Genomic DNA, 15,238 nt, shown 5'->3' on the forward strand with positions numbered 1-15,238 from the left:
AACAGCATGAAACCTTCTCAAACCTTGTCAAAATATAAGTGCTACACACTACTACAGCACAGAATAAAATAAACATGAAGGTGTAAGAATTTGCTGCTGTTTAATTTCTGCTGTCGTGCTGTTTTCTTGTTGACTACACACATTTTCCATTAAAGATACTTGCGCCAAACACATATAAAGGTGAAATAACTCTTACTCTTCTGGATAATTAAACAAAAGAAACATTCTCTGTGCTAGTAACCCTAAGTAGCACCACAATCAGCCCAAAAGTGCTTAATTTGTTACTCTTTAAATGTAAGAATTGTGTCGTTTGTTCAGGGAAAAGGAAAACATCCATACTGTATTTGAAAATTAGAAATACTTCTTCTTGCAGGCAGTAAAGAAAAAGCAGAGAAAAGTCAAGCAGAGGAAACAAAGCGTGATAATGATGGAGGGATGGATTGCAAGAGCTGGTCAACATGCCAGACTCAGCGGGGGTTTACATCACAACACTGGGTGGAAAGTTAATGAGAGGCCAACTCTCACACACATACACACGTACATGCACGCACACACACACACACACTGCACACAAGGGGTCCAAAGCTGAGCCAATCTAAATGATTCAATCAAAAACGTTGGCGTGCAAAAACAGCTTTTAACAAGTCACTGGTGCTGACGTATAACACACACATACACACACATACACGAACGCACAAAAAGCAAATCCAAAGGCATCGCATGCAGAGAAAGTTTGCAAAGAAAGTTATAATGGAGACGGCTAAAACACACACACACACACACACACACAAGAAAAAAAAAAGTGTGTGTGATTTAGAGAGGCAGAATACTGTATGTGAAGAGAGACTGAAAGACACAGATACACAGAGTGAGAGAGAAGAAGAGAGAGAAAAGCAGAGCGTGTCCTTGTATCCAGACTATCTGTGTGATATACTGCTGTCTGGCCCAACTGTGTATGTGCCTGTGTGTGTTTGTATGTGTCTGACGGTCCGATATCCATTATCATTCATGGCTCATCACACACTCTCAGCACCGTACTCACAAATACACACACACACATACAGCAGGGACACATTGTGGGGTAAGTGACAGCAAGGGTAAAATGACAGCGAGGAGACGGAAAGAGCTCATGAGAAAACTAGACTAATTTTATTACCCGTCTTTCCCTCCATCCCTCTCTCTCTCTCTCTCCCATCTCTCCCTAAGCAGTGCTTTCTTACTTCATTTAGACTCCCGGGCTGCATGCAGCATCATGTGTCACATTAAAGTTAATTGCGGCGACATGAAATGAATCATTATCGCATGTTGAACCCGTGTAGGTGTATCATTGCTCGAGAATTCAAGGATGAGTACTTTTAGTTTTTCTTGTCCTTTCTTTCCTGTCCTTCCTTTTGACTGATTTCAACACTTCTACACTTTTGTACGTAATTGAATTAACTGATGATAATTTGAACCATACCAGGAGGGTGTTCACTAAAAAGCTGTTGCATCAGGAGCTCAAAATACACTTGGTTTAACACAGTTATAAAATGGTTTTAAAGACAGAGAAAGTGTAATTATTCACTATTACACGCCATTACTTTTGTTGCCGCGTTCATTTTTTCCGTTTGTCATCCTCACGTCCAACTTTCCCTGTTTTCTTTCCTTTCTCACTGTGTTCCTTCTATCTCCAAGCACCAAGCAGTTGTTTTTAAGTAAGAAGAACGCTCTGGAGTGAATATATATATAAAAGTGGTTGAGTCTGGTTTGTAGCTTACAATTATGAGCCCTATGCACACCTCAAGTCCCACCACATGACCGTTACATCCATGCACCACATTATGCCGTAAACACCATCATTAGATCTGTAAAATTTAAATTTTTGGGTGGTATTCTGTTGTTTTTAACACCTCCACCACACCCATAATTTCAACTGTAGTTCACTGATAGGGACAATTTGTCTATAAACAAATGTGGTTATAAACATGTGTACACATCCCTTTTTTTCTGTGGGTGGTCTCAGATAAGACAACAATTGTTTTGTCCCACTTTTGAGCAGGTTTTTGTTTGTTTCCAGTTTGTAGTTTTTTTCCCCCGAGCCCTGTTTCAAAACCAGAGCCAGAAATTTATGAAATAAACACTCCACAAAAAGTGTTTTTATTCTTAAGGGGCCCTCCCTCAGCTTGTTCCCCCCCGAGTATGACACCTCAGGATGCAGCAGAGAGCGTAGAGTAGCAGTCCAAGTGCATTATAAGACAAGTCAGTTCAGAGTTACCTTACTAAGGACTTTTGAATTAAGGTGAGGGTAAAGTGATGATTGTGGTGAAAAGGCTGACACCCATGCACACACACATACATAGGTATGCGATATGAAAGGCAAAAAAAGAAAGGTTGGAAATTTTCCAAGCAACTATTGACGTGCACATAAAAAAAAAAAAACAAGTGCTCAGACCCACAGAAACATGCGCACACACAAACACACACAAGCACTTACACACACTGTCCTGCTGTACCACAAGCTGAATCAGTAAAAGTACAGATCAGCTGAACGTTTTTTTTTTTGTTTGTTTGTTTTTTTCACAAAGACCCCAGTCAGCACCAAACTCTGCCCCTGGACCACTACTACAGTCAAAAAAAATCACATCAGAGCTGCATCAAACTGATCACCACAGGACGACAGTGTGCCGAAGCTTTCTGCTGGTCCCACTCTTTTAACACAGTTTGATGTGCAGGTCAATACAAAAGCTGTGATGTTCCACATGTTTTCTGAAAGTTTGTAAAGAGACAAAAGTCCTTTTTTTGAAAAGCTTTTTTTAAAAGTTTCAGCAGGTACAGTTTGCGCTACTTTCTGCTCACATCTTTTCTCTCTTTTCTTTTCCTTTCCATTGTTCTACTTTTCCGGTTGTCACTTTACCTTGCTTTCCTGTTTTTTCCCCATTTTCACTTCACTTTCTCCAACATATATACACAGTCACATACACACACACACACCACACACATACAAACAGTTTCCCTTAATTATGTCGTATGGACCGGTGAGTGTGGGTGTTGGATTTCTGTGTGGTCTGAGATAGTGAGTTATGTCTGAGATTTTACGAATGTGTCTGTGTGTGTGTGTGTGTGTGTGTCTTTCATGTGGTTAATGATGACCATGTCTGTACAGTATGAAACAGGGCCACAAGCCGCATCCATTGTGTTCCCCACTGAGCTGAAAGGGAGAGTGTAGGTGGTGTGTGCGTTTTGTTTCGTCTTTGATCTAAGAAAAACATACAGCGCGCACAAACTGCTCGAAACAGAACATATTGTCCCTCTCGGTCGCCGCAGTGAGTGAAAACTTAGATGCTTCTATATTTTGATTGGTTACAATAGGGAAGAAGGAAGAGAAGAGGTGAGGAAAGATGGCATGTTTGTTATTACAGGACAGTGGAAAGGTAGAAATACTTCAGTCAGAGCACTTACAGTACACCGCAGGAGAATGCACCATTTGTTGCAAAAGGAAAATGATTACACTGTTATATTTGTTGCTAAGGTTTCTTTCTTGCAGGAAATACAGACCAGAGCCCAGCAGACACATACAGTATCACTGAGATGCGGAGTATACATAATGCACAGGGCAAGAAGATGCTATCACAAGTTATGTTTAGTAAGGAATCATAACAGGATGATGCTAGGGGGTGCTGGAGGAATAAATTAGCATAACCAGTCACAGCAGCAGTGGCATGAATGATCAGAGGAGAGTGAGAGAGCGAGCGAGCTTGTCAGATTATATAAACCGAGTCAGCTGATAGCGATCAGCTGATGGCGTGTGTGACTCCAGCGCTCTGCCTGAACTAATGCGATGCTCCGCAGATTCACTCAGCTCTTCCTCTTTTTGCATTTTTCCCCCCCCATCGCCTCCTCACGTCTTACGGACGTATCACGATACTCTTTCGAACTCTCTACCCCTGACTGTGTCCTACATCCATCCATGCTGCATCCTTGTCTGTTTGTGTGTGGGTTTGTGCTGTATTGCTTCACTCATGGGGAGTAAAAGCCCTTATCATAATAGGCAGATTAAGAAACATTTCACCGTTTTATGATTAGAATTTTTATGATTAGCCAATGTATTTCCTTAGAAGTTTCCTAATAATCCCGCCAAGCTAAAACACTTTTTTTTTTCATGACATTGCGATATGTTGCTCTGATGAATGAGCCCAATGTGAACACACAATGTCATGATGAATCAGTCTCTGTCATCTGAGCCAAATCCGATCCTGACACGGCCAGTGTTAATGTTGCTAGATGACGGCGTTTGGCGTGTAATGTTGCGCTTCTGCTCTTTATTTATGAAAGTTAAGTAATGTTAGCATTTCCACACGACGTTCCGTTCTTGAAAGAGTCCTCCACAGCAGAGCCAGCAGTGACAATATATTTGCTTTTACACATATGTTTTTTTTTCCTTTTTATGCTGTACATAATACCGTATAAATATGACAATATGATATATCACACCCCCAGTTGAAGCCTGAAAGTCATACATGATAGTTAGAAAACAAGCTACTGTAGTGAGAGAGAGAGAGAAAGAAGAATAGACAGTGAAAGAGGGAGCTAAAGAAAGAGGCTGCACACAAAGCCAGATGTTCCTTTCAGCTCGATGAAGAAAGTGGTGGAGGTTGAGTTTCATTGAGTCAGAGAGAAGAAGTGATAGAAAAAAAAGGAGAATGCAGAGGTTGAAAAGAGACAAGGTGAGGACAGATCCGCTGAGGTTTCAACGGTGAAGGAAGAAAAAGAGAAATGAATTTTGTTCTCATCCGTCCTGATTAATAACCGTGTTAGCCTTTTTAATAGTCCTCCTCAGCTCTTTCCTGTATCTCTACTTTTCTTGTTCTTTCTCTAAAACGTGCTTTAGTCAAATCAAATATGTTAAATACCAACAAAAGATGAGTTGGTAACGTTTCTTCTGTGTGTCCTCCCCTTCTCCTTATTTTAATTACTTTCTTTTCTATTTCACTTCTTGCTTTCTTGAAGTTAAGTTTGTCTTTTTATAGCTTGTGGGTCGCTGTTTCAACAGTGCTACTATGGTAACAGCAGGGGAGTGGGTGTTAGCAACTAATCTTGTTTGGGTGTCATGGTGGCATTGCTATGGCACCCAGTAGGAGAGGTCCAAAAGTTTGTTTTTTTTTCTCTTTAATCATATTTCCTCAATAAACATTCAGGAGGTCAGGGGGTGAGGTTTTAACTCAAATCGAAGTTCATTTAGAGCCATCATGTACTCATATTACCCACAGTTCCTCAATTTCAGCTGAGAAATCGGACTGCTTGAGGATATTGACTCTTAATTGGCATAAAGGAACCAGAGATCTCTAGTTGCCATAGTTCCCTGCTATTTTTATGTTTATAAACTCCTTCAGGAAAACTTTTTTCTAGCATTTGTTTATGCAGTATTAACCTGAAAATAAAGCCATAAAACCTAAGCTGTTATTCTTTACTGATTTTATACAGTCAGATAATGTGCTTTGTAGGAAGCTGATTTGTTTAATGATTAGTATCTTTTCTGCTTGCAAATAACATTCAGTTTACTACAGCAGATGTGAAATAAGCAAGAAAAAGCATACTAAACTAAAGTAATAGTAATAGTAGTCATAGTAGTCAAAGAAAGCTACAAAAAATATAGAAGTAATGATAAAATAAATAAATAAATATGAGTAAATTATGAAAAAAATCTTAGATATTTAAAGCTGTACTAATCAGTATTTCTATGTTAACAATAGATCAAATGTGTAACATGAAAGCAGTCGCTCGTAGTGACAAACAGAGAATTATCACTCAACTCTGCAGTTCCCCTCAGCTTCACAGAGGTTTTTAGCTTCATGGTTTTACAGCTTGCAACATCCCCCTTTTTTTTTTGGACTAGCGGGTGAACATAGTGGAACATTTAGTTGCTAAGGAGAAAGGAGTTGGTGGAGACCAAAAACAGAGCATAAAAAAGACTGAATATAAATTTTGAATTTATAATATATTATGTAATGTTGCCCCCAAGAGGCCAGAAAATCAATTAATGCTGCTTTCTGGTTAACAAATTCAAGAGGGACACCTGTTAGAGGCCCATTTGTTTTTACAAAACATATATTACATACTATTGCGCATGTATACCACTAATGATAATCTACAACTGGTATCCTGATATTTAGAAAAACATTTGAGTAATATCTTTTTCTACAGTCGATATAGTGGAAAACTGTTCTGAAAGTACATATTTTGCTTTTGCAATGTTATCAGACCTAAAAAAAAAATCTAACAAATCAGAGACATAGTTCAGTTTAGCTTATAAATACACATTTTAGTACACATAATGAGCCTGTAATGAAAGCATGTGTTGTTTACTCTGGGGAATTGTTATTGATTCCAGATGCCATTAGAAATAATGGGCGTATCAGTTACAGTGCTCTTAAAGCTATGGATTCACACCTTAATATCATTCTCTGTTTCCCTCTGATGTCAGTGTTTTCCTATTGTATCTCTGTTTCTCCATTTTCACTGTGTTGTGCTCTGGTCTCGCTCTACTGGACATTAACCAGGGGAGGAATGATGGAGCAATTCTCAACACACAAGCAAACACGCGCACACACACACACACACACACACATTCATTCACAGACAGGGCTTTTCCAGCGCTCTGCAGGGAGATAGAGTGGTGTGTTTGGTTCTGATAGGAGCAATACAAGCAATTCAACATGGGGAGAGAGCAAGAGAGAGAGAGAGAGTGAGAGAGACTAAGGATTTTCTTTCATTTGTCTTCTACGAGACACTCGCTCCCCCCAAGATTTTGGATATTGAAATCTCAAAAAAACAGCATGACATGGAAGTAATTCTGTTTCACACGTAGTAAATCAATATTTCCTGGTGATTCTAGGGAAAATCAGTGCCGTCGTGTTTCTAATCGTTTACCAATGCCAAAGCTGCTGAAAACAAGTATTAGAGGTACAGTGCAGTAAACTGAAAGCAAATATTGGAGTAAAAACATAATATCTATTGATATGCATATTTTTTTTCCCTTCCAAGCGTGTACATCAGGTTGCATTTCAAAATAAGCAATCGATCCTACTTCTGTTTATAACGTTTTACCTGTTGTTTAAAGCTTCATAGAACTAGATTTCCCGCACTTCCATGGCTATCAACTCTGAGGAGACCATATGTCAACACAGTGGGATTCACACACATGCATGTCTATGCACACACACACACACACACACACACACACTCACACTCATACAGTGTTTGATCTCAGTAGGTAAAGAGCTGGGAGGCAAAACTCCTCTCATACACACACAGCACCTACCCCACATTGTCACCGTGCTTGTGTGTATATATTTGTCTGTGCTCCCATGTCGCTGTCTTTGCAACTACTGGTTAAAATCGTGTTAATGAAATCACTTTAAAACAACAACTTTGTAGTAGAAGTGTGATATTTAAGGTTGTTGTGTGTATTTCTGTTCATATTCGTTCATAAGTGGCTTCAATATTTTGTGTTGTTCTTCGTCCTTGATGTTTTGCTCACAAGTTTGCAAGCGTCTTTGTGTGCAAGCCTGCATGTGTGTACTGTACATATCATCGAGTAATATTATGCTGCCCTTTAGCTAAAAAAAACTTTCTGTACTAATGTTGAGGATTTTTTCAGACAGCATTTCTATTCCTCATAATCCAGGTCTGATGCAAGAAAAATAATCTGAAATGACACATTTTATAGCCACTATAGCTTCATGTCCCTGGGAGCTCTGATTGGGGAAAAAAAGTCACTGATTGGTCATTCAGGGCACATTTACGCTGCTACTGATGTCACTAGCTCAATGACACCGGTGCAGCTTTCTTTCATTATTTGTCTCGGTGATCGCTCTGTTGCTTCAACCCGTCCTTTCATCCCACTCTTTCTGTATCTTTCTGGTATGCAGACAGGATAATTGATTGGGAACACAGAGAACAGAGAAACAGACAGTGAGGGACATGGAGGGCCAGAAGGACAAAAACAAATGGACAAAAAAGGAGAAGGAAGTCCGAGAGAAAGACAGCGAGGAGAGAGGTGGAGATGGACAGAAAAGGGGAAGTAAGGAGAGGGAGAGGAGGAGGTAGTGGATGAAAGAATGTGCTAACAAGCACAGTGTTACGGGAAGAGGGTTGGGATGACGAAGAGAGAATGATATCAATTCTGTTCCCTAAAAATAAGTAAATAAGTCATTTTTAGGAGACAGGGTTGTCAAGATTGTGGTGATAACAGCAGAATAACAGTCATAAATGTATGATAGGGCTGCAACAAAAGATTCTCTTATTTTTTTAATTAGTTTATAGATTATTTCTTTGATTAATTGATTGCTTAGCCTATAAAAAATCAGAAAATAAGAGCAAGTGCCTACATCAAGTTTCCAGACCCAAGAATGTCATCTTCCAACAAAAACAAAATTTTTGCATTATAGAAGTTGATGCCTAATCGGATTTTAAAGTCACTTTTGCATCACTTGAAATGCAACACACAATGACGTCAAATCCAGAGTGACAGAACAGTGCATCGGAGTGGCTGAGAGTCCATGCTGCTATTAGCAGAGCAGTATGGAGGACAACACAGAGAACAACAGTCCGTGCACAGACACTGAAATAATGCTGGCACTTTTTAGGGATGATGGGTCGCCAATTCTCATGCTTCTGCGTTCAGAAAGCTGTGCCAACGTACACAGTTGCTGACACCTACGTCATTACCACAGCAACCCATGCAGATAGGTTGGTGATGTCTGGACACAAATCCACTTGCAAATAACTGTGTGGACAGTCTGTCTGAAAGACCTGATTTGAGGAACTAATCTGATTTGCCTGCAGTCTGAACAAAGCCACAATGGTCATCTCTTTGAGCTGCATCAGTGTCCTGGTGCCTCTTCTCTCTTGTCTCCATGCTCTATTCTTTCCTTGTACTCTGTCTCCCCTGCTTCATCTCCTTCCACATAATAACAACTTTGTTTTTATGTGTTATTGTTTTAGCCAGCGGTCCATGTTGGCCTTCAAGTTCATATCATTTAAACCTATGCTGGCGACAGATGCTGCAACAGCAGAGGGTCTCGTACCCTTGTAGAGAGAGGGATAGAGACTACGCCAGGGCGGGAGTCGGTTTGTCTGATACAGCACTTCTGGCCAGTTGTTCAGCATTCTGCGTCGGCGCAAACGTTGGCTGAACATTATTAGACGTCACTGTAAATGTGTGCAGGAATTTCCCACATTATAAGTTCTACATTTGCGGGAATCAGTGAATCGATGCACAATACCTGCGATATGCACTGAAATTCAGGCCCTGGTGCTGCACTCTTATTCCTGTGGATGACTGAATAAATGCAGACGATGTGACGTCACATCAAACTGTAGCTATAATTGGAAGACATTTGTAAACAACTCATGAATATTCAAGTTTTTAATATACTAGTGTGTTCTTGTCATTGTATACCACCTTTCAGTCTCTCACTTCCTTATAAGTCACAACAGCTCGATCAACCCAAGAGGCATATTAGATGACTCACACGCACGCACACACACACACACACACACGCTCCGTACCATGAGTCATGCAGTAAGTTACAGAGTATAGTAATCTATCTTGTCCTGTCAGTTTAGCAAGCAGCTACTCTGATCTTGATGCACTACAGTGATCTGTGTGTTTGTGTGTCACTTCACTTTGTCTTCATTTGTACCTCCACCTGTGTGCAAATGTGTGTGCGTGCGTGAGTGAGTGTTTATGTGCGAGAGCGCGCGCATATAGATGAATGCATGACGGTCACAGTGTGTACACGTGTGAGTGTGTGTGGGGTGGCCATGCAGCATCTGTCTCCCTGCACGGTGAGGCGGGAGAAGTCGTGATAAGTCAGCACACACACACACACACACACACACACACACACACACACGAATGCTGAACTGAGGAAGTAGCATTTTACACTGGAGAGGGAGGAAAAAAAGGAAAGAGAGTGTGTTGTTAGCTGGAGGGATGGAGTGAAAGTAAAGGAAGTAAAGGAACGGTATTTCTCTACCCCTTCACCTTGGGTTTTTCATTTTCCTTCTCTTTATATACAGTATCTTGCGCTCTCCTTCTTGTCTCTCAAGGGTACCAGTTACAGTGCCCTCCCCTCAGACACCAACACACACACACACACACACACACACACACACATACACACACTGGCTGTCTATATGAGATGATTTATGCTCCTGTGTTCTTTTATTTTTAGACCAATTACTCTGTTTCTCTCTCTCTCTCTCCTTCTCCTCTGTCTATATATTTGTTGCTCTGTCTTTCAATTCCCTCTTCTCTCTATTCCGCCATCCCTCTCTAAATATTGTCTCCTGTTTTCTACACCCCTGTCTGTATTTGCAGACTTTTTTAAATGTTTGTTTTACCTGCAATATGGTTTTCTTCCCACAGTCCAAACACATGCAGGTCATGTTGATTTTAACCTGGCTCTATGGATGTGAGACTGGATTTGTTTGTGCATTAGGCCAATGATTGGACCGGTAAACTATGCAGGGTATTTTGCAGTCTTTCTGCACCGGGATAGGCTCCGTGCCTCATAACACAGAACAAGAAAAGCACACGAAGAAAGTGAATGAATGAATTATTAATTTAGACAAATAAAAGCTTGACGGTAACCCACTTAGTGCCTGTTTGCTCAAAGACAACAGACAGAGAGGTTGAACCTGAAGGGGGACAGATTGTATGTTTCTGTGTCTATGCATGTGTGGAGAAAATGAGAGAAATTGATAAAGTTAGAAGAAAATAACGTGATATTTTCTGCATGTGACAAAGCCAAACTGAGATTAGAGATCTGTGTGTGTGTGTGTAGATAGTTAGTATAGTTAACATGTGACAGGTGCTGAAAGTTTTGTCTCAACACAATTAGACGTCTCTCTTGTTTTCTCTTTGTCTTCGGGCCCTGGAACACCAAGCCTGAAAAGTTTTTTGAGGATGACACCACAGGATGACATCATGTCTCCTCTTGCTTTAAAGTTGCTGACCACCAACATGCAGGTTTTTTTTTTTTTTGGCACTTGCATGACAGGAAATAGCTCGTCAGTTGTCTCTATTTGTACGAAAGGTAATGATGGGCCCGCAGATTTGTCTGTATCACAAATACAGTCCTACATAAATTGTTTTCCTTCATGCTTGCTTTCTGTCTTGCTGTCTCTGTTGGTCTGCTAGTGCTGGTGCCTGTTGCCTGGAAACTGAGTTTGTGTCTCTCTGTAAACTTTGATATTCAGAAGGCTGTAGGAACCCAAAGACAAACAGAAGAAGAAAAATGTGTTTAATAAGGCGGTGTCCACATTAATGCAGATGCAAGGTTTACTTTGAGAATATGTTCAGTCTAAACTAGCATTTGCAAGTTCATCAGCCACATTATTGTTAAACGCATGCACAATATAAAAAGACCTTTGCTGTTCAGCACATAAGACATGGATGTGTTTGGTGCACAAGCATATGCTACGGCTGTATGTGTGCACGAATCCAAAATCCACTGGTTTAAGGTGATCTATCCTCTTTTCAAGGGTCAGGGGTTGCTGATGACCATAATACAATCTGTCTGTGCCTTTCCTCCACATACGCACACACACACACACACACAAGTGTAATCTCACCAACATAATCCTTGTCCAGAGGCCCACAGATTGGAGCTTAGGTCTGTTAATGAGACCCATGTTGAACGTGCGCTGCTGGCATGTTAAGAGCATGTTTTCTCATGTGTTGGGATTTGTTGCATTTCAGCAACATGATTCTCAGGTGGTGTGACAAAAGAAAGGCTATGTCTAAAGGGGAAATCCTAGAGAATCCTTTTTGTGTGTGTGTGTGTGTGTGTGTTACAGTAGCTTAGTGCTCTTTCCTGAGGTGGTTCTGCACTTTGCTTTTCAGAGATCACTTGTCTGTCTCTCACAGTGTCGCCAGTGGGGATGTCAGGTTGGATTCTTAGGATGGTTATTCCTGTTTAAATTAAATAATGTGTTCTGCCATTCTGTTGAAATACACACTGGCTGAAGGCTGAATTTCTTCTATGTGTAGTTTCATAGTGTGAAGTATAGACCATACAGTACATTCAGACACAAATTCAATACACACATTCACACCTGGGGTCATCCCACTTAAACTACATTTGCTGGGAGCTCCATAAACTGGGTGGACTTTTGGTAGAACCACTGTTTTATAACTCCCTGGCCATAATGTAAGTAGATATAATCTTTACCCTTATCATTTTTCATGAGTTGAACTTGTTTATTCAAGTAGCAATCTGTCTGAAGTACTAAGACATTGAGCTAAGTGTTTCACTGTTGTAGATTTCACATTAAAGACGGTTTGACACTATTAATCTGCAGCTGTTTTCTTGAGCACTGTCACATTTGATCATAGGTCTTTGTTGAGTTCCATGCTGTACCAATTACAATAACAGAAAAAAATACAGACCAATTTATGCTCAGTGACCCAAAACATAACACAAGATTCAAGTTTCATTAACACTTCTATTAAACAGTGATGAGAAAATTACATATAAGCCGTGCTCATGTTGAGTCATTCACACCTTTGCACAGTTTACTGTATGTTGTTTGTTCTTAAGTGTGTAAAAAAAGCTTTTTTAACCCATCTCCTTCCAATCATACTTCTATCTTATGACTGAAATTGTGTTCTATGTTGTTGTAGACAGCAATGGAAGCTGTTGTAGACATAATGCCTGTGCGGAGTGACATTTAAGTTTCATATTCGTTTCATAAAGTTTTGAAAGTTGAATACTATCAACTGGTGGCAAGTGGTAAGAAAGTATATGATAAGGATCACTGGAACAGACGTGCACATACAAACCTACACAATCAAACACATTGGTATACTTGTGCACACATACAGACACACAATAGATGTCTGGATGCTGACAGAAGAGCAGTAATTAGGACTATGTGCTGTGGATATTCTTGGTACAATACTGATCAGTGTCATCTGTGTGTGTATGTGTGTGTGAGAGAGAAAGAGAGTCTGCTGCTGCTGCTGCTGCTGGTGGTGCTGCTGCAGCCCACAGTTTCCATGGTAACGTCGGAACCCATCTTGGTCTCTATGGTAACTTCTGGTTGGCACCCACAGAGAAAGAGGGAGGGAGAGAGATGAGGGGAAGAAAGAGAGAGGAGGTGAGGACAGAACAGAGGAATGACAGAGAGACAAAAAAAAGAGAGAGACAAAAAGAATAAATTGGGAGAAAATGAGTTAGATGTTGGCGAGACGAAGAAGAAGGAGTTTAAAGTAAAGTCCTCATAACTTAACTGAGTCTCAAAGTAAAAGTTGTCAGTGGATCTAACAGATCTGCCAGACAATATTCTGTTTTTGTCTGAGTCTCTAGTCTTGTTGAGTTAGAGCCTCACATGAGCTGGTGGCTGGTTTCAGGTTGACAAGATGTGGTTGGTGGTTCAAATCCCAGGTGCTGTTGAGATAAAGAGGAGGAGAGAGTGTGATGGACTTACATATGACTTATATACAGCACCTATCTTACATATATAACGATAATGCCAGTTTATTCAGCTTGGGTCTTGTTTTTGTAGCTGTGTTTATTAGCTGTGATAACAGTGCTGAGATCAGGGAAACACGGTGACATCGCTTCAACAGAGTGTAACAACACAAGTGGTCAGACAATCAGACATGTGGTGACAAAGCAGCTTAGCTAGATTATCTGTACTTAATTAGGAGGTAAAGCTGAAAGTGAGTCCTCATGAAATGTTTATAATCTCCACTGTCTGACTGCTTGTGTTTCTTGCACCGGTGGGCTTCTTTCTGGCAACATTACCACGTTCCCAGATCTCAGCAATTATTTCGGGTTATTACTGGTAGGGATATGTACAAAAAGTAAGATTTAAGTGGTAATCAAGCTGATTCTTCCTTTAATTGTATGTCTGTTTATGTGTGTGTGATTTTCTCACTCTATTTATGCTACAGTTTACAGCACTCCATTGGTGTTTCTTCATCCTCAACCAAACTTGCATCATTAACCTGCTAATAGGATGCACACTAGCAATGCGCACAACTCCAGACCCTTGTACTGAGTTTCACTGCTGTTTCTGTCACGAATGAGTATACAGGGCAGACCGGTGGAGGACTCAAATGCAGACACCACAGACAGGAATGAATGAATGAATGAAATCGGCTCTAAAAGTCAGGCTTACAAGAAGGCAGTTTAAATCAGGCAAACAAATCCAAAAGGGGAAAAGGCAGATCAAAAAACAGGCTGAAGGTCTAAACCACAGGAACAGATAGAATAAAGTTGACTAGAACATAAACGTCCAAGGAAGCAACAACGACGAACTGGCAGCCAACAAAGGAAATGTACAAGTAATGAGTGTCTGATGAGGGAATGAGTTGCAGATGAGGAATGGGCGGAGTAGGCCAGGTAACTGCAGGACTGATGACAAGTGGGAACAGGTGTGTAGATGGGCAAAGGAGGGAAAGTTCGAGGGCATCTGGTGGACAGCTTGAGGATGGCAGGTCTGGGGAGTCGGAGGAAAGCACATGACCTGGGAGAAGTGAGACAGAGAGCAATGCAGGGGGCTGGAGATGAGAAAGTATGGCTGCAGAGAGGTACCGAGGAGCAGATTGTAACAGTTTCTGAATTTGAATAAATCCTTACAGGATGTTGGCAGTGCAAACTTTGAACAAAAATGTTTCCTGTATAAGCAGCAGAAAAAAGTTGACATGGCATGGCATGGCGTGAGGACATCAGATTTGTATCATGACAAGTTAAAAACAACACTAGAGTTGGATTTTAAGATTAAATATAATCTTAAATTACAAACTGAATGAACCAGATATTTATGCACTTATGATTTTACATGCGTTCTCCTTGTGTGTTGAGTGTTTTTCCCTGACTGTGAACGTTTGAATAAGAAAGCAATTTTGAAATCAAAATTTAATCTTGGTGGCAGTTCTCTTCTGCACTTTCATGGTTGAGTAGCTGGTACAGTCTGTTCAAGGCCTTCTCCTCTTCTTCTAGATCTATAAAGAACTGCATTAAAGACACACACACACACACACATGCACACTAGACCATGATGTATCTGCGTGTTCTTTCAAAAAAAAAAAAAAGAAAAAACAGCATTACGGCTAATCCTGTCTTGCAGCACACACACACACACATACACAGAAGGTCATGGCAAATGGAAACATTGTCCCCTGTATGGTAGAATGTCGATACTATAATCTGATTGGCCTAGTTGATGGATAGGCGGTTTGGTT

At 40.5% G+C, this 15,238-nt stretch overlaps 1 protein-coding gene and 1 long non-coding RNA gene across 6 annotated transcripts in view; one reads left to right on the plus strand and one right to left on the minus strand.

Annotated features, from left to right (window-relative positions):
* cacna1c (calcium channel, voltage-dependent, L type, alpha 1C subunit) overlaps positions 1–15,238 on the plus strand; it is a 147,822-nt gene that overhangs the window by 49,367 nt on the left and 83,217 nt on the right. The gene's annotated exons all lie outside the window — the stretch shown is intronic.
* LOC121890592 lies at positions 12,473–14,381 on the minus strand. Its single transcript, XR_006093835.1, has 3 exons — positions 14,173–14,381; positions 13,378–13,436; positions 12,473–13,085 (listed from the first exon to the last, which is right to left on the minus strand). It is a non-coding gene; the product is annotated as an uncharacterized LOC121890592 (long non-coding RNA).

Source organism: Thunnus maccoyii, chromosome 23, assembly GCF_910596095.1.
Source record: "Thunnus maccoyii chromosome 23, fThuMac1.1, whole genome shotgun sequence".
Lineage (NCBI taxonomy): Eukaryota > Metazoa > Chordata > Actinopteri > Scombriformes > Scombridae > Thunnus > Thunnus maccoyii.